Source organism: Scyliorhinus torazame, chromosome 1 (genome assembly GCF_047496885.1).
Source record: "Scyliorhinus torazame isolate Kashiwa2021f chromosome 1, sScyTor2.1, whole genome shotgun sequence".
NCBI classification, from domain to species: Eukaryota; Metazoa; Chordata; class Chondrichthyes; order Carcharhiniformes; family Scyliorhinidae; genus Scyliorhinus; species Scyliorhinus torazame.
Genome location: NC_092707.1, coordinates 261,901,813 through 261,929,146, shown reverse-complemented (window position 1 = coordinate 261,929,146; position 27,334 = coordinate 261,901,813). Strand labels below are relative to the sequence as shown.

The following is a 27,334-nucleotide window of genomic DNA, read 5'->3' as shown; positions in this document are numbered from 1 at the left end:
TTCAGGGGGAAATGTAGGGGGGGGGTTCTTGGGAGGGGGGAAGGGGAAGGGGTTCGATGTTAACTATAGACAGGGGCGGGTCAGGCTTATGGAGCAGGGCCAGGTGGTATGATGATGATGGATAAGAAAGGTGTGGGGGGGAAGGGGGGGGGGGGGGGGGGTGGGAGGGGGGGGGGGGAGGAGGGGGGGGGGGGAGAGAGACCCCCAGTAAGGATAGTCACGTGGAATGTGAGAGGGTTAGGAGGTCCGGTCAAGAGGTCAAGGTGCTTGCACATCTTAAAAGTTTGAAAGCCGATGTGGCAATGCTGCAGGAGACTCACTTGAGGGTGAAGGACCAGGTGAGACTTAAAAAGGGCTGGGTTAGTCAAGTGTTTCACTCTGGATTGATGGAAGGGCTCGAGGGGTAGCGGTGTTGGTCAGCAAAAGGGTACGCTTCCAGATGGAGAAGGTGGTGGCAGATCAGGGGGGTAGATATGTGATTGTGACAGGGGCACTGGAGGGGAGATTAGTGGCGCTATTAAGTGTATATAGTCCCAATTGGGACGATGTGGGATCCGCGAAGGAGGTGTTTGGAGCTATTCCCGACTTGGACACACACGAGCTGATTGTGGGGGGGTGACTGGAACTTGGTGCAGGAGCCAAGGTTGGACAGATCACGGCCGTGCTGGCTGGTCCTATCGCGGGGGGGGGGGGGGGGGGGGGGGGGGAGGCGCTGGCTGGGCTAATGGTGGAAATGGGAGGGGTGGACCCTTGGAGGTTCCTGCACCCAAGGGAATGGGAGTACTCGTTTTTCTCAGCAGTCCATAAGGTATACTTGCAGATCGACTTTTTTGTGGTAGGAAAGGCTTTGCTGGCTGGGGTCAAGGGGCTGGGATACTTGGCAATTGCAGTGTCAGATCACGCTCCGCATTGGGTGGATATGGTGCTGGAGAAGGGGGTAGCGCAGAGGCCGGGGTGGAAACTGGATGTGGGGCTTTTGGGGAACTAAGTGTTCTGTGAGAAAATTGAAAAGGTAATTAAGGAATATGTAGGTTTCAACTGTACAGGTGAGGTGTGGAAGGCAGTTGTCTGGGAGGCCCTAAAGGCGGTGGTGAAGGGGGAGGTAATTTTGTTTAAGGCCAGGGTGGACAAAGAGGAGAGGTTGGAGCGGCAGAGGGTAATAGATGAGATGTTGGAGGTAGATAGGAGTTATGCAGAAGATGGGAACCCAATGAAGCTGGAAAAGAGGAAGGAACCGCAGGCGAGCTTCGACCGCCTGTCCACCTGGAAGGTGGTGCGCCAACTGAGATGAGCAAGGGGTGTTTATGAACATGGAGATAAGGCAGGGCAGGTATGTTAGCAGGTCAGCTCCGGAGGGCAGCAGCAGCAAGGGAAATTCTTCAGGTGAGGGATAGGGCAGGGAAGTTGGTGGTGGCTCCGGAGCTGATTAACAAGGTTTTTGAGGAGTTTTATGAGAGGCTGTACAGGTCAGAGCCACCCGGGGGAGACCGTGAGATGCAGGAATTTCTAGATGAGTTGGAGTACCCGAGGCTAGGGGAGGGGGACAGGGCTACATTAGAAGGAGCAATAGTGGAGCAGGAGGTAAAGGATGTGTTTGGGAGGATGCAGTCGGGGAAGGTGGCAGGGCCGGATGGGTTTCCGGTGGAATATTATAAAAAATTCAAGGATAAGTTGGCACCCCTGATGGTGGGGATGTTTGAAGAGCCGATAGGGAAGGGGGTGTTGCCACAAACCTAAGGGCAGGCATCGATTTCCCTGTTGCTAAAAAAAGATCAGGATCCGACAGAGTGTGGTTCGTACAGGCCCATATCACTTCTGAATGTGGACGCAAAAGTATTGGCGAAGGTACTGGCGGGTAGGCTGGAGGAGAGCCTCCCGAAGGTGATAGGTGAAGATCAGACGGGGTTCGTGAGATGGAGGCAGCTTTTTTCGAACATTAGGAGGGTTTTGAACGTCGCTATGGCACCGGCGGAAGGGAAGGAAACAGAGGTGGTTGTGGCATTGGACGCCGAGAAGGCGTTTGACCGGGTAGAATGGGGGTACGTGATGGCAGTTCTGGAGCGGTTTGGGATTGGACCAAGATTTGTGAACTGGGTAAAGTTATTATATAAGGAGCCGCAGGCGAGTGTCTGCACAAACAACATCAGCTCGAGATACTTTTCTCTCCACCGTGGGACGAGGCAGGGATGTCCTATGTCCCCCCTGCTGTTTGCACTTGCGATTGAGCCGTTGGCCGTTGCATTAAGAAGTTTGGGAGCATGGAAAGGAATAGTGTGGGGGGAATAGAGCATAGAGTGGCCTTATATGCCGACGACTTGCTGCTGTATGTGTCGGAACCGAGTGCGCCGATCGGAGGGATATTGGAGCCACTGCGAGTATTTGGGTCTTTCTCGGGGTACAAGTTGAACCTGGACAAGAGTGAGTATTTTGTGGTGTCTCAGCCGTGGGGGCAGGGGTGGGGGGGCTGCCATTCCGTAGGGCAGGGACTCACTTTAGGTATCTGGGGGCATAGGATGCCCGGGAGTGGGGGAGTCTTTGCAGGTACAACATCACTAGTTTGGTGGGGAAAGTGAAAGCCGATCTGGCAAGGTGGGATGGCCTTCCTCTGTCACTGGCGGGTCGGGTATAGGTGGTTAAAATGAATGTGTTGCTGTGATTTCTGTTTATTTTTCAATGCTTACCGATTTTCCTACCAAAGGCTTTTTTCAGGGAGTTTGAGGGAAGGATTACCTCATTCATAATGGGAGGGAAGGTGGCCAGTGTGAGAAAGGTGCTGCTACAGAGGGGAAGGCAGGCAGGGGGTTTGGGTCTCCCGAACCTGATGTACTACTACTGGGCGGCGAATGTGGAGAAGGTGCGGTGCTGGGTCAGAGGGGTTGATTCCCAGTGGGTCAGAATGGAGGAGAGTTTGTGCAGGGGGTCGGGACAGAAAGCACGAGCAACAGCGCCGCTCCAGATAGCCCCGGGGAAATACTCAGAGAGTCCGGTAATAATAGCTTCATTGAGAATTTGGAGGCAGTTTCGCCAACACTTCGGGTTGGGGGCAGGGTCAAGGGAAATGCCGATTCGGGGAAACCACAGATTTGAGCCAGGGAACTGGGATGGAAGTTTTCAAAAATGGGAAGAGAAGGGGATTATGATGCTAAAAGATTTGTTTCTTAGGGGTCGATTTGCAGGATTGAGGGAGCTGGAAGCGAAGTATGGGCTGGAGCAGGAAGAAATGTTTAGATACATGCAGGTTCGAGATTTTGCCAGGAAGGAGATACAGATCTTCCCGGAGGAACCGGCCTCCACATTGCTGGAGGAGGTGCTGACGACAAGGGGACTGGAGAAGGGGGTAGTGTCAGCGGTGTACAGAGCTATTTTGGAAGAGGATAAGGCACCACTGGAAGGGATCAAAGCAAAGTGTGAGGTAGAGTTGGGAGAGGTTATAAAGGAGGGGGTCTGGTGTGAGGTGCTCCGGAGATTAAATGCCTCCACCTCATGTGCGAGGTTGGGGCTGATACAGCTGAAGGTGGTACACAGAGTACACCTCACGAGGGCGAGGATGAGCCGATTCTTTGAAGGGGCAGAAGATGTGTGTGAGGGTTTGGGGGGGGCGCTAATCACGTTCATATGTTTTGGTCCTGTCCGTCCAAAGCTAGAGGATTACTGGAAGGAGGTTTTTAGGGTAATTTCCAAGGTGGTGCACGTGAAACTGGACCCAGGTCCCCGGGAGGCCATATTCCGGGTGTCGGACCAGCCAGGGTTGGAAGCAGGAACGGAGGCAGATATCGTAGCCTTCGCTTCGTTGATCGCCCGAAGGCGGATCCTGCTGGGATGGAGAGCAGCCTCTCTACCCTGTGCCCTGGCGTGACGGGGGAACCTGTTGGAATACGTGACCCTTGACAAGGTTAACTGAGGGGAAGGACAGAGGGATTCTACAAGTCATGGGCATTATTCATTATGCACTTTCAAGAACTGGATAACATCGAAGATTAGTTGGGGGGGACGGGTGGGGGGGTTGGGGGGAGGGGTGTTGTGTATATGAAGGGTGACTATGGGTAATCCCTGATTCCTTTTTTGTCATTTGTTTATGTAAACATGTGGACTGATGTTTGGGGGTTGGTGGGAGGATGGGATTGTTGTTACTGTTATGGGGATTGACATATCTGTTGCTGATTATTGTTTATTGTTGGTGGGTGTAAATTCGGGAGAAAATGTGAAAAAGGAGAATAAAAATATTGTTTAAAAAAAAAATTGTGCAATGTTTATTTACACAAGGTAAAGAGGTTTCAAGAGCTTGCAGTTCCTTCCGTTGATACTTAAAAAGTCCAGATGATTGCCACAAGTATGCCATTTCATGGGGGCATGAGGAGGACCTTTTTAGCTTACCTTTGAAAATGTTCCCTCATGCAGACTATGGTTCATGACACCTGTGACGTGCTATGAAGCACAACATTTTGTTGCCCGACTGCATGACAATTGCAGGGGACTAGGGTATACTTATCCCTGCAAAGGAGCTGACCTATCCCTGCAATGGAGCTGGCCAGTATGAGAATGCAGGGTGCATGCAGGCTCACAAACTGAACCAGCCTGCAATGGGCAGTACAGTGACTAGCACTGCTGCCTCACAGCAGCAGAGACCCTGGTTCAATTCCAGCCTTGGGTGACAGTGTGGAGTTTGCACATTCTTCCCCTGTCTGCGTGAGGTTCCGCCGGGTGCTCTGGTTTCCTCCCACAGTCCAAAGATGTGCAAGTTAAGTGGATTGGCCTTGGCAAAATTGCCCCCGAGTGTCCGAAATATGTGCAGGTTAGGTGGGGTTATGGGGTTGGGGTAGGGATGTGGGCCTAGGTACGGTGCTCTTTCAGAGGATCGATGCAGACCCAATGGACTTAATGGCCTCCTTCTGCACTGCAGTGATTCTATGATTTTATGAACCTAAAGAGGCCTTGGGGGAAAAATGGAAAACCCTGGGAATCGGGTCAGGGATCTTGGAATCTGGTCCTGTCCACCATTTTGAAAGGTCCGCAAGAGTCTTCCTGACTCCCTGAAAATCTAGCCAAATATTTCTCATTCCTCTCAACTACTTAGGATTCACCTCTTCTGTGATCTGTTTGCCTGTGGTCATATCTGATCTGAAGCACTGTCCTTATTAAATATCTCTGCCAATTTTTAATCACCATCCACAATTTTGATAATCCTTTTCTGTCAGGGGTGCCTACTCATTAAGAGGAAAGGATTGAGTATCCAAGCTTTTTGTTTTGAAACAACGATTATTTCTCTAATTTCACAATTGGTGTGTTAAAAATTTTTAAGTACAAAAGTTAACTGTGATTAATCAACAGCTAGACTTTTATTTTTATTTATTCATGGCCTCTTGAATCTAATAATTTGTTTTAATGAAATATAGTGCTACAAACTATTTTGTTTTAAATCCCCATTGTATTATATTTGTGTGCATCAGTTTCTATTTCCAGTCAACCGTAGCTAGCTTGTCCCATCTTGCGAAAAAAAACTTACTTTAAAACATGAGCAATCTATTGTTCTAAACTGTGGTTTAACTTTTTCGCTTTCTGATAGGAATAGAACCTGCAATAAAATCCAACGGTACTGACCCACATTGAGTTCATAAACTTTAGCCATTTCCTTAATCATAGCCAAGCTTCATCTAATTTGCCTTTAACCATCCATGAACCCGCCTCCGACCCATTGACTCTGTCTACACTTCCCGCTGCCTTGGGAAAGCGGGCAGCATAATCAAAGACACCTCCCACCCAGCTTATTCCCTCTTCCAACTTCTTCCATCAGGCAGGAGATACAAAAAAGTCTGAAAACACGCCCAAACAGATTCAAAAACAGCTTCTTCCCCGCTGTTACCAGACTCCTAAACGACCCTCTTATGGACTGATCTGATTAATACTACACCCCTGTATGCTTCACCCGATGCCGGTGGCTATGCATTTACATTGTGTATTTTACATTTGCCCTATGTATTTTCTTTCATGTACGGAATGATCAGGGGAACCGTATGCAGAACAATACTTTACACTGTACCTTGGTACACGTGACAATAAACAAATCCAATCCAATCCAATGATATATCAATAATTGAGTTGTTGACCAATCGTGGAAATTACTCTGGACCAATTAGTCTACAGGCCCAGACAGAACAGAAGGAAAACCCCAGCAGTGGAAATCTTCGGGAACCATAGGCCCAAATTCACCTATTCCTCCAAATCATGCTCTGCCCACCACTTGTCCTGTCTCAAATTTGTCTTATAACCCATCACAAAATATTATTTACTGACAAAAAATCTGGGGCAGGATTCTTTGATTCCCCTGCTAGGCGTCTCTCAGTGGCACAACGTTCGCTGGCGCTGGGATTCTATCTCCCTGCCGTTTATCAATAGGATTTCCCATTGAAGCCAAGCGGGGGTTGCTGCTGGCGGGAACAGAGAATCCCAACGGTCGGAGAATTCCGGCCCTCATCTGTCTTTGACTGAATCATTATTCAATAGAATGCCTATTTGACAGATCCACCAGTTTCCCACTGAAATAATGTTTTGAATTTCACTCCGTTCAAGTGCAGATCACGTCTTTTGACCTGACCAGAGCTCGGCATGGTCCACATTAACCCACGCTAGCCCACACTCAATTTGACTTTAGAAAGAAGAATTGAAGTGCTGCACAAAGACTCACCATCAGAAATACTGCTACATATTAGTATACCAACTGGTGTTACCAGGACGCAAAAGGAACATCTGAAAGAGAAAAAACAAGTAGGCAAGTGCAAAGTTTCCAATAAAATCACGGATTCAATTTTTCCGAGAATACAATGAGCAGAATGCCCACCGACAAAACTGATGCTATGGAAATTCCCACGGCTGACCTCAGTGCTTATGCCCAGTGAGTTTCAAAACTGCACTGTTTGTGTTGGCAGGACTTTTACTATCAGCAATGAGGCAACACTATTGTTGCCTCAATGAGGCAACACTATAAAACGGTTGCTTCACCGCCATCGGGAAAATCGATGGCTGCCGAACAACATGGAGCATTTTCAGCTGCAGTTTTCTCTGCAAAAAGTGGTACAAAAAAAGGGGCCACTCCATCAAAGGACTCTGGGATCCTCAATATGATTTAATTGTGCACATAACGACTGGTATATTTGCCCTCATAGCAACATTCAATGTACTTTTGATAATTCTGAGAGATGTTACATAGAATGATGTAGAATCAACAGCACAGTAACAGTGCAGTTTTGGAAATTATACTCCACACAAGCCTCCTCCAATTCTGACCGTCTCTTCCCCCATATCTCCCTGTTCCATTCTCCTTCATGTAAATGTGCCACTGCAAACTTTAGGCAACCACTCCATGTGCCAATAGGTTCTGCGTTGTGTGTGAAGAAATTCCTCTTAATGTCTATAGTTGATCGGTTTGTGACTTTCTTACATTTATGACCCTTGGACTGGATTCAGCCACAACTGGAAACAGTTTTTCCACATCCATCCTATCAAATTAATTCCTAATTTTAAACACTTCTATTCAAACCCGTGAGGGCTCTGGACATCATGGATTATCATGGAATTTACAGTGCAGAAGGAGGCCATTCGGCCCATCGAGTCTGCACCGGCTCGTGGAAAGAGCACCCCACCCAAGGTCAACACCTCCACCCTATCCCCATAACCCAGTAACCCCACCCAACACTAAGGGCAATTTTGGACACTAAGGGCAATTTATCATGGCCAATCCACCTAACCTGCACATCTTTGGACTGTGGGAGGAAACCGGAGCACCCGGAGGAAACCCACGCACACACGGGGAGGATGTGCAGACTCCGCACAGACAGTGACTCAAGCCGGAATCGAACCTGGGACCCTGGAGCTGTGAAGCAATTGTGCTATCCGCAATGCTACCGTGCTGCCCACTACACTGTAGATAGGGAGAAACCGGTCCCACTTGTGAAAGGATCAAGAATGAGAAGGCAGAGGTTTAAAATAATTAGGAAAAGGCAGTAGTAGAGGCGGGTGCAATTTTGTCTTTTAAAAAGCATTTAGGCAGTGATATGGGAAAGTTGTGTATAGGGGGATTTGGGCCAAATACGGGCAATTGGGACTAGCTTAGTGGTAAAAACTGGGCGGCATGGACAAGTTGGGCCGAAGGGCCTGTTTTCATGCTGTAAACCTCTATGACTAGCCAGGTAGCAGGGCTGACCCGCTACAGAGAATCCCTGCCATGGTCTTTTAGCCTCTTCTTTAAGCTAGTTTATGAGTTAGCTAATGCCTTTGGGACAAATGCAAATTTGTTGCTTAGATTACTTTTAAGGGCATTCCAATAAATACTCAGAAAACTCTTTTTAAGGAGCTACTTTCACTGTTCTACTGAAGGAAAACCAGATTTGCCTGAAGTGCAGAGTCCATTGACTATCGTTCTCAACAAACACAGCTCAGATTGAGAAGAAAAGTTAGACATCCAACTTCAAGATTTATACTCCAGAGAATTTGCCTTTTCTTTTCAAGGAAAAGAAAAACAGCAGCTGGCTACACAGGAGACAGCTGGACAATGTGTTCCAACTGATAAACCCTCCATCTTTTACACAAAATACTTAGATACAGCAACTATGGCATAAAGTGGATGCGTCAACCTTTTACTAGGATCCCCGCAAAGATGATGAAGACTCCATCATTCTAGGTGTTATCTGTCTTTCAAGTTTATTTGTGGTGTCTCTAACACTTGAAGGGCTGCAGCCTTGCTTGTTGGTAGTCTTGATTGATGCTATAATTGTAGTGATTATGTCCATTTGATTGGCCACAGTCTCTATTCCTCCTCCTCCTCTCTCTCTCTTCCCCCCCCCCCCCCGCACTGCATGCTAGATCCCTAAAGCATTACAAAATCTTGTGGGATGGTCACGGTAATCAGGTTTGTCGTGTTGGGTGTTCCGACACACAAACGAACCAACGCGGTTGTAGATGGTACAACTCTGTTTTATTATTCTGTACAATAATAACTATTAACTTCTGGCTATGTTTCGTACTTCACTAGCTAACCTGTGGACCCAGCCCTGACACTATCTTAGTGAGGCACTCAGCACATGGTGTATGTCTGAGTGGCACGCTGTGAGCTCTGAGCTACCTCCTGGTAGAATGAGCGGGAACTGTGATGTTCCCTGTTTTATAGTGAATGTGGTCCCACTGGTGATTGGCTGCGATGTTGTGTGTGTATTGGTTGGTCCAACTACCTGTCCATCAGTGTGTGTGTGTGATTGCACCATGATACGTTAATACGGATATCATGACAAGGTTGGCATTTGAAGTGCCAGGTTGTTTTTAATTTCTCTCACATTGGGAGAGAAAATCAAACAGTTGTGCGATAGCTCAATAGAGGCCTGAAAGTTAAATAATTGTGTTCTTGCTGAGTTTTCTTTTTCTCAATTGTACTGTACCTTCAATTCTGTTAAGTCTCTGGGGTTAAAATTGGCCATCTGCAGTCACGCAATAGCAAATTGGCAGTTCTTTACAATGCAACCAATTTTCTTTGAAGTCACGTCGTCTGGAGGAGTGAAATGTTGGGTCAGAGGAAGCGAGTTAGGTGACCCAAAATGGTCGCAAAATAAACCACTACAGGAAAGTTGTATGTCTGGACTTGTGCTATATGCATACAGCTGCAGATAATGAGAAGAAAGATGGAGACGCAGCGGATGAAAATCAGAATTAACAGGGAAGCAACGTGGTGCAATTGGGGGTAAGAAAGACACTACCCAGGAGGGGATGAGTAGTCACAGGAGATCCAGAGAGCACAAAGAAATATGCAGAAAATGTGACGGGACGGAGGAAAATTGGCCTGAAGACGTGGTCCACATCGGCACCTCAATGAACAAAGAGCAGTCTAATGTTCTGGTTGGATGCCGTGATTTATTACAAGAACACTTGTAGTGAAAGTTACAAACGATTTATTAACATTAACATGGGGTAAACCATATACGAGACAACAGGGGCGGGATTCTCCCCTAACCCAGCAGGGGGGGGTTCCGGCATAATGGAGTGGCGGGAATCACTCCGGCGTCGGGCCGCCCCAAAGGTGCGGAAGTCTCCACACCTTTAGGGCCCAAGCACTCACCTTGAGGGGCTAGGCCCGCGCCGGAGTGGTTTGCGCTCCGCCGGTTGGCGGGAAAGGCCTTTGGCGCCACGCCAGCCGGGGCCGAAAGGTCTTCGCCGGGTGACGCATGCACGGGAGCGTCAGCGGCTGCTGATGTCATCCCCGCACATGCGCAGGGGAGGGGGTCTCTTCCGCCTCTGCCATAGTGAAGACCATGGCGAAGGCAGAAGAAAAAGAGTGCCCCCACGGCACAGGCCCGCCCGCGGATCGGTGGGCCCTGATCGAGGTCCAGGCCACCGTGGGGGCACCCCCCAGGGCCAGATCGCACCACGGCACCACCCCCCCCCCCCCCCCCCCGCAGGACCCCGGAGCCTGCCCGCGCTGCCTTGTCCCGCTGTTCAAAAGGTGGTTTAATCCACGCTGGCGGGACAGGCATTCCAGCAGCGGGACTTTGGCCCATTGCGTTCCGGAGAATCGGTGGGGGTGGGCCCGCCGACCGGTACGGCGCGATTCCCGCCCCCACCGAATCTCGGGTGGCGGAGACTTCGGGACACGGCGGGGGCGGGATTCACGCCAGCCCCCGGCAATTCTCCGACCCGGCGTGGGGTCGGAGAATCCCGCCCCAGATGAACAACAGCAAAAGTATGCAAATGCAAGCTCCCTCTTTTACTTCCCCCAGCCAGTCTGAGGGGTCAGCTGACTAACATTCACTTATATACTAGTGAGACTCCTAGTGGCCAGTCAGTGAACTACAACACAACCATGATATCACTACAAGTAGAATGGGACATTGCACAAAAAGATGGAATTTAAATAAGACTGATATTGATCTCCTTGTTAAAAGAAAGACTATGATATCAGGCATCACAGAGACCTGGTTGAACAATAATGCAAGAAACCATTGAGGGACAGAAGAAACCCAGAGAGGACGCCTGCACCAAAGAACAATACCTCAGTAGAAAATCCCTGAGATGGCAGCACAGTAGCGCAGTGGTTAGCACTGCTGCATCACGGCGCGAAGGTCCCAGGTTCGATCCCGGCTCGGGGTCACTGTCCACGTGGAGTTTGCACATTCTCCCCGTGTTTGCGTGGGTTTCACCCCCACAACCCAAAGATGTGCAGGGTAGGTGGATTAGCAATGCCAAATTGCCCCTTAATTGGAAAAAATTGGGTACTCTAAATTTATATTAATAAAAAAGAAAATCCCTCAGAGGAGAAACAGGGAGGAAAAGGCTGGGCAGGAGATAAAACATTTAAGTGATGTGTGGATTTGGACACAAATCCAAGTGGTTGTGCAATGGAATGTCACCGTTTCTGTGGACTAGTCAAAATTAGCATGGCCAATGAAGATGAACATGCATTTCTGTGAATTGAGTGTGTATGTACCATGGATTAAAGAGACAAAGTAGAAATAGTGATCCAATGAAAATACTTCAAATTAAAGATTCGTACATATAAAATCCCAAGAAATCTGGTAACAGTTTGGTGGGAGTTGACTGTGTCATGGCTCACTGACTTTCCTAGTTAAGACTCTAACAGCACTGTTAAAAGTACTGAAGGATTGGTAAACCTTTACTATTAAGGATTGTAGATAATTCCCTAAAAAAAAAAAAAGTTATTTACCAAATCACACCACAATCACCAAGGAGCAACAGTATCCAGCAGACATAAAAAGAACACAAGTAATGATTTAATTAAAATATATATTTAATACTTTGTGATAGAACATTTTTACGATGGCCCAGATGTTGCGGTCATTGGTAAAGTGACAGCACTTGCCATTATCTTTGCTGACAGCATCCTGTTAAGAAGAAGGTGAAATTCGGGCTCCTCTACCCCGCACGCCTTTGGGTCACACATGAGGACCAGCACCACTATTTTGAGTCGCCCGGAGAGGCGATGGACTTGGCCAAGAAGAAGGGTCTGGCACAGAACTGAGAACTTTTCGGACTTAAGTGGCAGTATCTTTCTCTTTTCTTGAACGATATATATATGGTTTGATTGTTGCCTTTTTTCTGTTTTTGAAGTTTGGATGAAGATTGGGGAGTAAAAGTTATTCAGTTTTTGTTGGGTTTCTCGGTGTTTTGATGGGGGTGGTTGATGTGGGCTTTTTATTTTGTATTACTTTAATTTGCACTATTGAGGGGGTTCTTTGTGGGGGTCTCTATCTGTTTTGGGCTGTCTCCTATGTTAATTAGGAGATTGTTCGGTTTTGGTTTGATGAGGGAAGTGGTTTTGATGGGGGGGGGGGGGTAGGGAACAATAGGTGGGAGACTTTTTGGCGCCGGAGGCGAGGGTCACCAGGCTAGCTGGGTGAGCTAGTCTACGGAAGCACAGTGGGGGGGGGGGTGTATTGGTTCGGTTCAATACAGGGCTGGGGTTGGGTTATAGGGTGATGTTGCTTTGGGGGGGGGGGGTGGGAGAAATTACTCTGCTGACGAGGGAGGGACCTAGGTTCGGGGAGAGAGAGGAGGTTAGGGGTGGAGGCTACCTGGAGGCGGGCAGATGGTGGTGCGGCACATGGGCGGGGGGGTGGGCATAGGAAGGGGGATGGCTGATCGGCGGCGGGGGGGCACGGTGTTAGAGGATTGAATGGGCCTGTCAAGAGGGCCCATGTGTTCGCGCACCTGAGGACTCTGAAGGCGGACGTGGTGATGTTGCAAGAGACGCACCTGAAAGTAGCGGATGAAGTTAGGCTGAGGAAGGGTTGGGTCAGTCAAGTCTTCCATTCGGGGCCGGATACCATGACGAGAGGGGTGGCGATTTAAATTAATAAGCGGGTGCAATTCCAAGCGGGTAGTATAGTCTCGGACCGGGGGGGGGGGTCATGTCCTGGTGAGGGGTAAGCTGGAGGGGAGGAAGGTGGCATTGGTTAACGTGTATGTGCCGAATTGGGACGATGTTGAATTCATTAAGAGGGTACTGGGGAAGATACCGGATCTGGACTCGCACAAGCTGGTGATGGGAGGGGATTTTAATACGGTTATCGATCCCGGCCTGGACCGGTCGTGTTCAAAAATGGGGAGCGTGCCAGCGACAGCAAAAGAGCTGTTGGGTTCATAGAGCAGATGGGAGGGGGCGACCCATGGAGGTTTAGGCAGCCGACGGTTAGGGAGTTCTCTTTCTACTCGCATGTACATAAAGTGTATTTATTCCCGGATTGACTTTTTCATTTTGAGTAGGGATCTGCTGGCGGGGGTGGTGGACACGGGGTACTCGGCCATCACTATTTCGGACCATGCCCCACATTGGGTGGAACTGCAGGTTAGTGAGGCGAGCTTCCAACGCCCGCAGTGGCGATTAGATGTGGGCTTGTTGGCGGACGAAGCGGTGTCAAAGAGAGTAGGGAAGTGCATGCAGAACTACCTGCAGGTCAATGACACGGGGGAAGTCTCAGCAGCGGTGGTCTGGGAGGCGCTAAAGATAGTGGTGAGAGGGGAGCTGATCTCAATCCGAGCTCATAGGGACAGGACGGACAGGGCAGAGACGGACCGACTGATCAAGGAGATCTTACGGATAGATAGGAGGTATGCAATGACCCCAGGGGTGGAACTGTTAAGGGAACGCAGAAGGCTGCAGGCTGAGTTTGGGGTGCTGCCCACGGACAAGGCAGTGGAGCAGCTTAGAAAGGAGAGGGGGACGTTATATGAACATGGGGAGAAGGCCAACAGAATGCTGGCACAGCAGTTGAGGAAGAGGGAGGCGGCCAGGGGAATTGATAAAGTGGTCGACGGAGATGGGAACCTGGTCGGGATTCGGCTGGGCTAAACAGGGCGTTTATGGACTTTTACAGCGGACTCTATCGCTCGGAACCCCCCACGGGGCCTGAGGAGATGAGACGCTTTATGGACGGGCTGACTTTCCCAAAGGTGGGCAAGGAGCTGGTGGATGGGTTGGGGGCTCCGATTAGGGCCGAAGAAATATCTGAGGGCTTGAAGGCAATGCAGTCGGGTAAAGCCCTGGGGCCGGACTGGTTCCCGGTGGAATTTTACAAGAAATGTTTGGGGATATTGGGGCCGTTGCTCGTCAAGGTTCTTAACAAGGCGAGGGATAGAGGGCTGCTGCCTCTGACGATGTCACAGGCCACCATCTCGTTAATATTGAAGCGGGACAAGAACCCGGAGCTATGTGGGTCCTAAACGCCGATCTCATTGTTTAATGTGGACGCTAAGCTGCTGGCCAAAGTGTTGGCCTCCAGGATTGAGGATTGTGTGCCGGAGGTGATTATGGAGGACCAAACCGGATTTGTCAAGGGTAGGCAGTTGGTGGCCAATATAAGAAGGCTGCTTAATGTGATTATGATGCCCCCGGAGAGAAGGGAAGCTGAGGTAGTTGTGGCTATGGATGCAGAGAAGCGTTCGACCGGGTGGAATGGGACTATCTATGGGAGGTGCTGGGACAGTTTGGGTTTGGTAGGGGCTTTATCGACTGGGTCAGGTAGTTGTACCAGGCCCTGGAGGCTAGTGTAAGGATTAACAGGATGACCTCGGACTATTTTAGGCTGCACCGGGGGACAAGACAGGGATGTCCCCTTTCCCCACTGCTGTTTGCGTTAGCCATAGAGCCGCTGGCAATTGCTCTGAGAGCTTCAAGGGGTTGGAAAGGGCTGGTTAGGGGGGGTGGTGCATAGGGTATCGCTGTACGTGGATGACCTACTCCTATAAGTAGCAGATCCAGGGGCAGGAATGGGGGACATTATGGCGATTCTGGGGGAATTTGGCCGGTTTTCGGGATACAAACTGAATATGACGAAGAGTGAGATGTTTGTAGTCCAGGCAAAAGGTCAGGGGGGCCAGCTGGGGACGTTACCATTCAGGTTGGTGGGGGCCAATTTTAGATATCTGGGGATATAAGTGGCGTGCGACTGGGGCCGGTTACACAAGTTGAACTTGTCCCGGTTGGTTGAGCAGATGAGGGGTGGGTTTCGGAGATGGGATGTATTTCCGCGCTCACTGGCGGGGAGGGTGCAGACAGTTAAGATGACGGAATTGCCAAGATTTTTCTTTGTGTTCCAATGCCTCCCGATCTTCATCCTGCGGTCCTTTTTTAAGAGGATCAACAAAATAATTTTGGGCTTTGTTTGGGCGGGTAAGTCCTCACGGGTGATAAAAGTGATGCTCGAGAGGAATCGGGGGAGGGGGGGCTGGCCCTGCCAAATTATAGTAATTATTATTGGGTGGTCAATATTGCGATGATAAGGAAGTGGGTGGTGGGGACGGGGGCGGCTTGGGAGCGGATGGAGGCAGCTTCATGCAGGGGCACCAGCCTGGGGGCGCTGATAACAGCACCGTTGCCGCTCCCGCCGGTGAGATATTCCACCAGTCCCGTGGTGGTAGCGGCCCTGAGGATCTGGGGTCAGTGGAGGAGGTACGTTGGTGCAGTGGGTGCATCGGTTTGGTCCCCAATATGTGATAACCATCGGTTTACTCCGGGGAGCTTAGATGGGGGGTTTTGGGTATGGCAAAGGGCGGGAATTGAGAAGATGGGGGACCTGTCTCTGGAAGGGAGCTCCCTCAGCTTGAGGGCGCTGGAGGAGAAGTTTGGGCTGGCAGCAGGGAATGACTTCAGATATCTACAGGTACTTGACTTTCTGCGCAGGCAGGTATCATCCTTCTCAATCCTGTCACGAAGAGGGATTCAAGATGGGGTAGTGTCTCGGGGCTGGGTGGGGGAGGGGAGCGTCTCGGACATCGATAAAGAATTAATGGGGGCGGAGGAGACATATATAGAGGAGCTGAAGCGTAAGTGGGAGGAGGAACTGGGGGGTGAGATGGAGGGTGGAGGCGTTGAGCAGGGTCAACACGACCACTACATGCGCAAGGCTCAGCTTGATCCAATTTAAGGTGATACACCGGGCGCACATGACAGCGGCCCGGATGAGCAGATTTTTGGGGTAGAAGGCAAGTGTGTCAAATGTGCGGGTGGATCAGCGAACCATGTCCACATGTTCTGGCATGCCCAAAAATTAGGGGATATTGGCAGAGGTTTGTGGATGTCATGTCCAGGGTATTGAAGACAAGGGTGGAAATGAGTTCAGGGATAGCAATTTTTGGGGTGTTGGAAGACCCGGGTTTCCAGGGGGAGAAAGAGGCAGATGTTCTGGCCTTTGCCTCCTTGGTAACCTGGCGACGGATAATACTGGCTTGGAGGGATTCTAGGCCTCCGAAGCCGGAGGCCTGTTTAACCGACATGGCGAGCTATCTCAGCCTGGAAAAGATCAAGTTCGCCGTGAGAGGGTCGGTGTCCGGTTTGTCCGGAAGTGGCAACCATTCATTGACTTCTTTGCGGAGAATTAATCTTCAGCGGGGGGGGGGGGGTTACAGTAGTTTAGAGTAGGGGTGAAATAGGCAGGCCTTGGAGGGACGGATGTCGGCGGCTGCATTATGACTATTGTTCGTTGTACTCTATTTTTTTATACTGTGGTTGTTTGTGAATCCAAAAATACTTCATTAAAATTGTTTAATAAAAAACTTTGCTGACAGCTGCTTGCTGACAGCTTTTGCAGGCTTTTAAAGCAAGACTTGCTCTAATCAGGTGGCTTTCCCAAAGCAATGCCCTCCGGAGGGGATATATGGCATCACAGTTCGGCTCTTCAACCAATCAAACCAAAGAACTCTCACTGAGGCATGCAGAGCCCAAACTAGGAAGCATAAAGCAAGGAAGATAAATTAGATTTACATCATTTAAATCAAAACTGGAAAATACAGATGGGATTATGACAAAGTAAAAGAGGCAGGCAAAAAGAATCTCCAACATTAATTTTCTTCTCAGAGAATGAGTCTCCACGTTCGTGAGATTAAAATTTAAGGACTAAAGAGGCTGTTCAGCAGTAATTGTCGCTTACCACGCTGTCGAAAATTCACCAGGTGCTGACTGCACCAGCGCTAACTTCTGGCCCAGAACCTCCCATCTCTGGGGAGTCATTCATACCCCGAACATACCCCAGAAGATGCGAGGGGGGATTCCCCCAGAAGTTCCCAATGCCAGGACAGCATAGGAATTGCCAGAATTTCAATCCTTTAAACTTACCTGCTTTATGGCATCTGGTGCTACAAAAATGGGGAGAATGGTTTCCTTTCTTCCCTATTTGTTAGCCTGGACTGTAGGCCTCGGGAACCAGCTGCACTGCACGTTTCTGAGGAGGACCCGAGTTGGAAGGTCAGGGGCGAAATGTGCAGCTCCCGACTAAAGGTAGGTAAAAAGGAGCAGAGTGGCAATCCGACTGTGATTGCCATGGCATGGGGAATTCTGGCCCTTTCAGTTGTCTTCAGAGATAAACGGGACAAGTACAGCAAGTTTAGTAATTTCCGTGTCAAGGCGAGAGGGAGAACAGTGCACCCTATGGAGGAGGGGTTGCTCCTTATTATACTGCTATTATTCTTTTGACAAATTTTCGCTCATAATTACTGAATTTGTTCCTCCATGACCACCGATGTTTTCCCACCAGTCTCCACTCTGCTCCCAAGTAGCTTGTTTTGAAATATGTCTATTTTATTGCTCACCCTATCTAATGTCCATGTCATTTCAAAAAAAAAAATTTGAGAGTACCCAATTCTTTTTTTTCCCCAAGAGGTAATTTAGTGTGGCCAATCCACATACACTGCACATCTTTGTCATGATATTCAGATAAACATCATGGTGCAAACATACATACATACTGATGGACAGATCAATACACACACAACATCACAGCCAATCACAGGCAAGCACATACACACTATAAAACGGGGAACACAACACTTCCCGCTCATTCCAGCAGGAGACAGCTCAGGGCACAGAGCTCACAGCAAGCCACTCAGACATTCACCATGTGCTGAGTGCTTCTCCAAGATAGTGTTAAGGCTAGGTCCACAGGTTAGAGGGTAATGAACGAACCACAGTAACCAGTTTACAGATGTTGTTATTGTTAGTAATAAAACTGAGTTGTACCATCTGCAACCGTGTTGGTTCGTCTATGTAGCAGAACACCCAACACGACAATCTTTAGGTTGCGTGGGTGAGGCCCTTGCAGACATGGGGAGAATGTGCAAACTCCACACGGACAGTGACCCGGGGCCGGGTTCGAACCCAGGTCCTCGGCACTGTGACGCAGCAGTGCTAACAATTGCATCACCGCGCTGCCCTCTAATGCCCATTTAAAACAAGGACTATGGATCAAATTCCAGAGAAACAAGAATAAAAGCAAAGATTTTCTTTTAAAACCACAATTAAAAAGGCGGCACAGTGACACAGTGGTTAGCACAGTTGCTTCACAGCTACAGGGTCCCAGGTTCGATTCCCGGCTTGGGTCACTGTCTGTGTGGAGTTTGCACATTCTCCCCGTGCCTGCGTGGGTTTCCTCCGGGTGCTCCGGTTTCCTCTCACAGTCTAAAGATATGCAGTTTAGGTGCATTGGCCATGCTAAATTGCCCTTAGTGTCGGAAAAGGTTAGGTGGAGTTACTGGGCTACGGGGATAGGGTGGAGGTGTGGGCTTAGGTAGGGTGCTCTTTCCAAATGGATGGTGCAGACTCGATGGGACGAATGGCCTCCTTCTGCACTGTAAATTCGATTCTCTATGATTAATTGTTAACTACGAGTTCATCATTTCACACCTATACAAACACCAACCATCAGCTATTCCTAGATGTCAATGATCAACGAATGCATGCCAACATGCAAGCATCCATTACCCATCCCTGGGTCAACTAGTGACTGGAGTCACAACGTAGGGTGGGATTTACGCACCAGCCTGCCGCGTGTTTTCAGCAGCGGAGCTGGCCTACCAGCGCGATGTACCGGTCCTGCGATTGTCAATGGGATTTCCCGCTGACTGCACCCCTGATCGCCGGGAAACCCATTCGCCAGTATGGGACCGGAATAGCCCGCCAGAGTGAACAGCCGGTAAATCCTGCCCATAATGTGGGATTGGAGTCACGTGTAGGCCTGATCGGGTGGGGGAGGGTGCCAGGTTCCTTCATGAGGGACATCAGTGCACCAGCTAATGACAAAATAACAACCATAGATCCATAGAATCTCTACAGTGCAGAAGGAGGCCATTCGGCCCATCAAGTCTGCATCGACCCTCTGAAAGAGCACCCTATCTAGGCCCAAACCACCACGCTTTCCCCATAACCCGACATAACCTGCACACCTTTGGACATTACTGGCAATTTTATCATGGCCTATCCACCTAACCTGCGCATCTTTGGACTGTGGGAGGAAACCGGTGCAGCCGGAGCAAACCCACGCAGACACAGGGAGAACGTGCAAACTCCACTCAGACAGTTGTCCAAGGCTGGAATTGAACCCGGGTCCCTTGTGGCGTGGGGCATCGGTGCTAACCACTGTGCCATCGTACATTTCCTAGTGCCAGTCATTATTTACAAGATTGCTTGAATTTTACCGCCCAACCAGCCATGGTAGATTCTCTGGGTTGCTAGCCACATGGAGGAGATGAATGTGGAGTGGGATGTGCCCTGGTGGGACTAAAATGGTGAGGGGCAGTGGCAGCCAAAAGCATAATTTTAATTTTGGATAAGGTCATGACTGTGTATTTCAAGACTGAAATATATTTAGATCAAGTTCTTTTTCTGGGGCATTGAACGTGAGGTATCATTCATTTATTTACAAGACAGAGTTTCTAAAATTACAAATTGAAGTTTACGTGTAAAGTAATTTAAAATTTTCAAAAATGCACTATTAAAGTTTTTGGATTATATCTGACAATTAACCGTAGATTGAATCCAGTATGAGCGTTAAGCCTGATAAAACCTGGAATAATTTATGTTGACATACTGCTCTTGTATTGCAATCCACATACTGCTTTCCCAGTTTGGAACTTCATCTCATTGCCACACTGATATCATAGCCCCATGTTGTGTCTCATACACATTTATCCATAAAAAGTAAGGTGGGAGAAGCTGCTGTCCAAGCAACTGTTAGTATCCATTTCTCACTTGAAGTGCATATATTTTTTCCAAATACAAATATTCAGTTTTATTGCCCCCAAAAGAACATAACTGTTTATAGGTGGCTCCACTGATTTATTGATCCAAAGCCAAAATTCAGAAGGCCGGTCCTTCTGTAGCACTGCATACCGTTCATAACATCTTCCTTAATCTCTTTACACATTCTCACACCCAGTGATGCACAACAGCAGACGTGTGTCTGTTTTCATAGCCAGTAATCCCCGGAACAGGTAGCTAGCCTGTCGCCGGGGGTTTATAGCTTGAGAGGTGTCACTCCACATCAAGCCTGGCTGACGAGGAGTGTCTCCCGCTCCAACCACCAGCCATTGGCTTGTTGGAAGGATTTGCCACTTGACACTCATCCTGATTGGCTGCATTATGAACACACCTTACTTGGCCACCAAGTCCTGGGGTGGGACTCGAACCCAGAGCTTCTGGCTCAGAGGCAGACCCACTGTGCCACAAGACCTCCACTTTATACATAGAGCTCAGGAAATAAATCTGTGTCTGTATTTTCCTAATGAAAACCATTCTTCATCTCGCTGGTTTCTGCAACAGCAGGCTGGGTTTTACAGTTTCCACAGGGTGAGGGAGACTGGGCAGGAAATGCATCATCTGCTTGCTCCTGACCCTCCCCACCCCAAAATCCATTATTTATATGAGGTGAAGCAACAGTCGGCTGGCCAATTAATGACCACCCAGCCAGAAGGTTGGCCAATTGATGCTGGGAAAGTGGGTGGGGGCAGCACAACCAATTGGGTAAGACATTCGTCGGGAGTGAGGTTTGGCTACCCGTTAAAAGGCTTTGGGGTGGTGGCAGCTTTACGAGAAATCCACGTTTGGTGACAGCACCAGATGGCAGCGTCCATAGCAGACACTGAAGCAGCAGCAGGGTGAGGGCACGTTTCCCATTCTGTGGACTATTATGCCATCAGTGTCTCATTCAGAACCCTTGCCAGGGAGAGAGCAACAGCTGAGCACACCTGTCCCATTCCCCAAGTGATAGAAAAAAAAGTCATATTCCACCCTTTAACTATTTGTCTCGGCAAAGCAGCTGAAAGACCACCTTAATTTTTCCAACACCTGGGGTGGGATTCTCTGATCCTGAGGCTAAGTGTTGGCGCCGTTGGAAACACCGTCGCGTTTCTCAACGGCGTCAACACGGCCTCAGGATAAGCAATTCTAGACCCTATAGGGTGCCAGCACGGCACTGGAGTTGCCCACACCTCTCCAGCTGCTGATCCTGGCCATTAGAGAGTCATGAGCCGGTGAATTTGTAGGGAGCACCTGCATTGTTCAAGCATTGGAATCTCTTTTTGAGCAGATCTGTGGCCTGCCCACCAACAGCCTGGGAGAAGTGTGGCTCTCACTGTAACACAGCTCAGCTATACCCACGGAGTTCACATCAAGATCATCAGCCATCTATCCAGTGGGTATCCCTGTCTTCAAGACGCCAACATGCCAATGGCTCTGGTGGACAGAATAGCACCCAGGAGTGCCCAAGGATATAAGAGTCATGACTACTCCCAGGAGATTGAGTGGAGCTCTGAGAGAGAGGTCATGTGATCCAGCTCTCAGGGCGAAAAAAATATACAAATGTCGGGCGCGATTCTTCCAGCCCCGCGCCGGGCCGGAGAATCGCCGCAACCGCACCACGCCTATCCGACGCGCGATTCTCCGAGATGCGGAGAATTGGTGCCATTTGCGCCGGCGCATTTGGCGCAGCCGCGTGGAAACGGCAGAGTCCCACCGGCACCGTTCACCCCTGGTCGCTGCCGGCAGGGAAATCTGCGCGAAGGGTTGGGGGGGGGGGCGGCCTGTGGGGCGGGGAAAAGCGCTCCTTCACCGGGGGGAGGGTCCTCGATGGGGTCTGGCCCGCGGTCGGGGCTCACCGATCGGCGGGCCGGCCTCTCCCCCCGGGCCTACTTTGTTCCGCTTCCAGCCCTAGAGCCCCCGCGCCATGTTGCCTCGGGGCTGGAGCGTTCCGTGAGCCTACCGCGCATGCGTCAGTTGGCGCTTCGCCACTGTGCAGGCGTGGGTTGGCGGCGCCCACTGTCCGCGCCAGTATGTAAGGCTGGAGCGGCGTGAACCACTCCAGCGCCGTGCTGGCCCCCTGGGGGGGCCAGAATCCCTACTGCCCGCACCCGTTTCGCGTGGTCGTGAAATGCGACAGCGTTCACAACGGCATCGACATTTAGTCCCGCGATCGGTGAATCGCGCCCATCATTTATTTCCAATAGTCAGAGAGACTGCCACAGGGGCAATTGCCTTATCCCTGTGTTCTCTTTCTCCTGAAACAACTCTCATCAAAGTCGAGTGGCTTGTGATTTTAAAAGCGACCAGAAAACTTCACTGCTGCAAACCAAGAGTTCGTAAAAGGAGAATTCCCAAATCAATCAGCCACTGCCGATCAACTGTCCCACTGTGGAAAAGGACCCTTCAGCTTTACACAAGCCTCTGGACGATCCACGAGACGTTTTATCTGACTTTGCTTGTTATTTCTCCAGATTTGAAAAGATTTTACATTCTGCAATAATTATTTTATTCCTTGTGCTTGCTTTGGTGTGGGAGGGGGGGTTGTGTGTTGTTTTTGTATCAGTAGGTAGTTAGACACATTTGTACATTTTAAAGCTTTCGTTCATAATTTCTGCACCTTTACCAGAGTGAGTTTTAGCAATAAAACAAACTCCTTACTTGTTAACTTAAGGAACCTGGCTGGCTTATTTCTTGCTCTGATCTACAAATAGTTAAGCACATATTAAATTGGCAATATCACCTCCTTTTTAAATGCAAACTCTTTCATAGCCAACTCGAGCGTGCCACAATGTGAGGAGTCAGTTCATCCCTCCTAATCTAGCCGTAACAGGTCTTAAAACGGTTGAAAAAAATAGCTTTGACAAAAGGTCATCTGGACTCGAAACGTTAGCTCTTTTCTCCCCCTACGTGATTCTGCATTTTCTCTTTGGCTTAAAACTGTTGATTTCAGGCGGGGCGCTACTTGTGGTTGATCATTCATCATCTCCAGCCTGCTGATACCAACATGTGCTACACATAAATAATGTCTATTTACTGGAGAGAAAGAGATGCTTGTGGTCCTTTGTGGACTATGACGAATGGCCTCGTATCTACTGGTGCTAGTGTAACCATGCCTCAGCAAGAGTCAACACCTACCGGGATGGAAAGGTGTAAAATATAAACTTAAAATGATCTCCAATTTAATGAAGGAGGTGTGCGTGGGAGAGAGTGCAGATGATAACAGTAAACTCTTCCACTGCAAAGTGTAAGGATAATGCACAAACATCACTTCATATCCTGGAAGGCAAAATACAAAAGCTGCTGTCTGCCCAGCTTGCGACTGAACCTTTCCAGCTAAGACCCCTCCGGATTGGCATCCATGGTGAAAAGGGATGCTGATGTATAGAATTCCAATGTAACTATAGCATGCACCAGACCCAAACCACAAACATTTGAATTATGGCATCTAAAAGAGGATTTAAAAACTACTGATATTGACAGTGGTATCTATTTATAAACCTTTGTAACTGCCCACTGTTTTGACCAAGAAAATGGCAACCCCCCCCCCCCAAACAAACAACCTAAAACTGAACAATGCACTGATTAAGTCACTGTGCCTCCCCCCCACTTGGAATTAAAATCTTATTTTTCAAATTGTCACAAAGAATAACTTCAGAACTATTTAGGCTCCTTTGGTTTATTCTATTCAGATGCATTAACATATTTAAAGCTTTTGTAGCTAGCTCAGGGGCTTTATGAAAGGAAAGCCCGGTTTACGAGGGAGGTAAATATGGGGTAAGACCTGTGCAACCGGTTCAGATTTCAGTGCCTGAAAATAAAAATGAAGAAAACGGAGCTATGGAAGCAAACGGCAAGTGTTTTTGACAAGCTGAAACTCATTGCAACATCGTTTAGTGCCATCTGACTGATGCACGCAAATGTTTGCTTCTCACATTTACACTTCTTCCCCGTTGACCTGGTGGGAAGCTAATCCGTTCTTTCCATTTGAAGGGTATAAAATGAGCACAGGTTCACAATGGTAGTCAGTCGGTGTAGGCTCACAGAGATATTAATGTCTAGGTCATTGGAGTAATCTAATATTAGCGCCATCCAGTGTACACAAAATGGAACATGGTATTGGGTTCTGTGGCTTCCACTCTTTACAATAAAATCTGACGTAATATTTCATCTATATTTATTTCTGAATGACACGAGACAGATACCAAGGGAACATAGTCAATGCCACCAGGTGGGAAAATCTAAGAGAAGAATACAGACTCTTCAATAATTTATTTTAATTCTTCCAGAATGGGAAGATAGTTCTTCGAGCAAGAGAGAATAAAATGAAATTACCCATCTTTGCATCAAGCGAGCCACCACCTTACGTAAGTGAACTGCAAACTGAGACAAAGAGCGGGATTCCCCATCCTTCATGGCAGCGGGACGCTGCAGTGAATGGGAGATTGGACTGAGCGCTAAATTCTCCATCCTCGCTAGTAGCGGCAGCGGGGCAGACTCGAAACAGAGCATCCTGGTCAAAATATCTCCAGCAGCATGCTGGAAGAAGCCAGCCACGTAAAAGTTCATAGCCGCAGTCATCCTCACAGCCACTGTATTGGGTTATTAGGGTTATTATATTATAACTGTGGCAACATCTAGGAAAACAATATTTCAGCAACTAACCTGTAAGTAATTGATTATTGAATTAAATTGCTCAAACTTCTTCATGCTATCCTTGTCCTGCTCTGAAGTTAGGGGTGTGGTCTCAGTAGATGTCAGATATCAATGACAACCCCCTTCATGATGTGCGGGCACCTGCTGGGGTTCAGGTAGGAGAGCTGTTTCCTGAACACCTTGGGCAGGTATGGGCTCCTGCTGAGACCCCCTTTCCCTCTCCTTCCTCTCCTTGTGGCTGGTCCTGCTCTGAGTGGCCTCTAATCCTTTTCCCAGACTGCTCCTTTCCAAGACGAAAATTTACTCGGCCACCCAAGAAACAGGTTTCTGCACAAGCCTTTGCATTACCAAAAATAAATACTTCAGCACCTGCCAGATCACCCTATGTATGACAATTTAATTCCGGAAGTGTGGAAAAGTTCCCAAAATGCCCGCAAATTACCTGTAAGTAATTGATTATATATTTAGATTGTGCTGGTTCAGTTCCTTCATATCATTTAACGCAACATTAAAAAGGAGGGCCTGGAGGGGTTCCAAAATAGTAACACTGGCATCAAATCAACGTTACATGTTGATTGTTGTCATGCACTACCTGTACTGCACCTGGTGGACGTCAATCCCCATGCCAATATAGCATCCAGCACACTTCAGAAGCCAGAGGTGTGAGCCATTTTGGAACTATACAGGGCCTTGTAGCATCCAAAAAAGAAAACCAGTGCCACTGAATCTCAATGTTTCAGGTCAATGACCTCTCGTCAGATCGGTTAACCTCTCTCCACATAAATTGTTTATGCTATTGAGTCCAGCCTGTATTTTCTGTTTTTATTTCAGATTTCCAGCACCTGGGGGATGGAGGCCTTTGTGAAATAATTTCAGAGTGGGAGTTAGGCAAAGAAGATCAAAAAGTGTGTGGACAAAATAAATTTATCATCAACACCTGCCACTCGATAGGACAACTTGGAAACTCAATAAGTTGTAACTCAATCACATTCCATCAGGAGACCTGCACAGTGGATTAGGTAGCATAGTAATAATAATAATAATAATAATCTTTATTATTGTCACAAGTAAGCTTACATTAACACTGCAATGAAGTTACTGTGAAAAGCCCCTAGTCACCACATTCCGGCGTCTGTTCGGGTACACAGAGGGAGAATTCAGAATGTCCAAATTACCTAACAAGCACGTCTTTCAGGACTTGTGGGAGGAAACCGGAGCACCTGGACGAAACCCACGCGGATACAGGGAGAATGTGCAGATTCCGCACATTCCAAGAGCCGGGAATCTGCGACCCTGGAGTTGTGAAGCAGCAGTGCTAACCACTGTGTTACTGTGCCGCCCAATTGATAGTCAACCTAAAGTGTACCCATCGGGTCTGCACTGGCTCTTTGAGAGAGCACCCTACCCAAGCCCATACCTCCACCCTATCCCCATAACCCAGTAACCCCACCCAACACGAAGGGCAATTTTGGACAATAAGGGCAATTTAGCATGGCCAATCCACCTAGCCCGCACATCTTTGGACTGTGGGAGGAAACCGGAGCACCCGGAGGAAACCCACGCACACACGGGGAGAACGTGCAGACTCCACACAGACAGTGACCCAAGCCGGGAATCGAACCTGGGACCCTGGAGCTGTGAAACAATTGTGCTAACCACTATGCTACCGTGCTGCCCAAAGGTTTAAGGTTACTTCGAGTGTTATATTCTTTGGGGGAGGTGTATTTGAATTGATGGGTGCTAAGATGTTCACTGCATGTTTTAAAAAGATTAACTGAGTTCAAAAAATAAACATTGTTTTGCTTAAAAAATTACTTTTAAATTTCCGCTGCACCACACCTGTAGAGTGGGCCGTGTGCTCCCCATACCACAATCTAGCAAAAGTCGTGGATCAGGTGATCTCCATGATATAATAATACTTTGGAGTTCTCTATACCCTGGCCCATAACACCTGCTAGCCGTTAGCCTCCAGCAAAACGGGAAATTGGTGGCCGTTTTGCACCAGTATTTATGGCGTAAAACTCCACCGTTCCCCTGCCGACGTGGGGACATAGCCCCAGAATCGCAGAATCCAGCCCACTTTGTCCACTCCAGCTGAGAAGATGCCCGTATTGATCCATATTGCCCGACCTGCCTTTCACAGCACCTTCTCGTTATAGCGAGATGGAAAAAAAGTCCGAGCAACACTGATCTTGCCATTCACCAAGATCTGAACAAAAAAAACACACCATGAAAGCACTTAAAATCTTACTGGGCTGAAGCTAATGGTTTTGGTTTACCCAATCTTTAACTGGAGGACACTGTGGTTCGTCCAATATTTTCAACATACCCCACACAACGATGTTCAGAGATCTTTACTGTAATGAATTATCAGTAATGAAAAGTTAGTTGTGGCTATTTGAAGGGGTTTTTACCTCAATACTGACTTTTTGTGGGTCTCTGCACTGGCAATCAAAGCCTGCTAAACATGTTGAGCCAATTCAGTCAGTATGAATAGCAACACAAGGTTGAAGAATATCAACAGGAGTGAACAGCACTTGGGAAAGATACGGTATACCAACCTTCCCAAGAGCCTAACCAAACACAGAGCCTCTTCAAGAATAACAAATTTGGGTAAAC

The 27,334-nt window shown here is 48.5% G+C and overlaps 1 protein-coding gene across 3 annotated transcripts in view; it reads right to left on the bottom strand.

Moving 5' to 3' along the window:
• LOC140421113 (ras and Rab interactor 2-like) overlaps positions 1 to 27,334 on the bottom strand; it is a 195,618-nt gene that overhangs the window by 119,278 nt on the left and 49,006 nt on the right. For 2 of the 3 annotated variants that reach the window (XM_072505548.1, XM_072505522.1), the window contains exon 2: positions 6,683 to 6,744. The exons of the other annotated variant lie outside the window; for it this stretch is intronic. The gene's annotated coding sequence lies outside the window, so the exon portion shown is untranslated. The remainder of the gene's footprint in view (positions 1 to 6,682; positions 6,745 to 27,334) is intronic. 3 annotated transcript variants of the gene reach the window in all.